We start from the raw sequence: 1,113 nt of genomic DNA, 5'->3' as shown, positions 1-1,113 counted from the left end.
TATATGGAGGCTGGAAAGATAGTACAGTGGGTAGGGCACTTGCCTTGCACATGGATGACCGCTGTTCCATCCCTGGCAACCCATATAGTCATCTGATCACTGCCAGGAGTGATTCCTGAGTGCAGAGCCAGGTATAAACCCTGAGCATCTCCTGGGGTGGCCCCAAAACCAAAATAATAATAAAATCAAAACGTATGAACCACCTTTGCCTCCGGACTTCTTTGGGGCCAGCAGCCGCCCGACCTGGGGCCCAGGGCCATGGGCTCTGTATCAAACCAGCAGTTTGCAGGTGGCTGTGCCAAGGCGCCCGAGGAGGTGAGGGAGGACGCCGTCCGGCCGGCCAAGGAGCCGCAGCTGCTGCACCGGGCCGGCATCTGTAAGTGGTTCAACGTGCGCATGGGGTTCGGCTTCCTGTCCATGACCACCCGCGCCGGGGTCGCGCACGATCCCCCGGTGGACGTCTTTGTGCATCAGAGTAAACTGCACATGGAGGGTTTTCGGAGCCTGAAGAAGGGGGAGGCAGTGGAGTTCACCTTCAAGAAGTCCGCCAAGGGCCTGTAGTCTATTCGAGTTACTGGTTCTGGTGGGGTGTTCTATATTGGAAGTGAGAGGCGGCCCAAAGGGAAGAACATGCAGAAGCGGAGATCTAACTACAACTACAACTGTGGCGGTCTAGACCATCATGCCAAAGAATGCAAGCTGCCACCCCAATCCAAGAAGTGCCACTTCTGCCAGGGCACCAACCATATGGTGGCCTCCTGTCCACTGAAGGCCCAGCAAGCCCCCAGCTCCCAGGGGAAGCCTACCTACTTCCGGGAGGAAGAAGAGGAGATCCATTCCCCTGCCCTGCTGACTGAGGCCCAGAATTGAGCCAGTGGGTGGGGGCTATCCTTTTGCGATCAGCAAGTTTCTAGGAGCAGGCATCAATCCGGCAGAGAGGAGAAAGTGGGGACAGGATGGGAAGGGGGCAGCTGGGACTGCCATGTATGTATCTCAGGTCGGGGTCCAGAGCTTCACCCTCTCTTCCCTCTTGGCAGGGGTGAGGGGGTGAGGCAAAGGAACTCCAATCATGCTGTCTAAATGCACCTGAGAGCTTTGGGGACTGACCCCCTC

General features: G+C 57.2%; 1 pseudogene; it reads left to right on the top strand.

The window, feature by feature from the left end:
* The first annotated feature begins 258 nt into the window (after window positions 1-258).
* On the top strand, window positions 259-870 carry LOC130036113 (protein lin-28 homolog A-like; annotated as a pseudogene).
* Window positions 871-1,113: the final 243 nt, after the last annotated feature.

This window comes from Sorex fumeus, unplaced genomic scaffold (assembly GCF_029834395.1).
Source record: "Sorex fumeus unplaced genomic scaffold, SorFum_2.1 ptg000063l, whole genome shotgun sequence".
Classification (NCBI taxonomy): domain Eukaryota; kingdom Metazoa; phylum Chordata; class Mammalia; order Eulipotyphla; family Soricidae; genus Sorex; species Sorex fumeus.
Note: the sequence above shows the minus strand (reverse complement) of the source record. Positions and strands in the feature narration are given on the sequence as shown.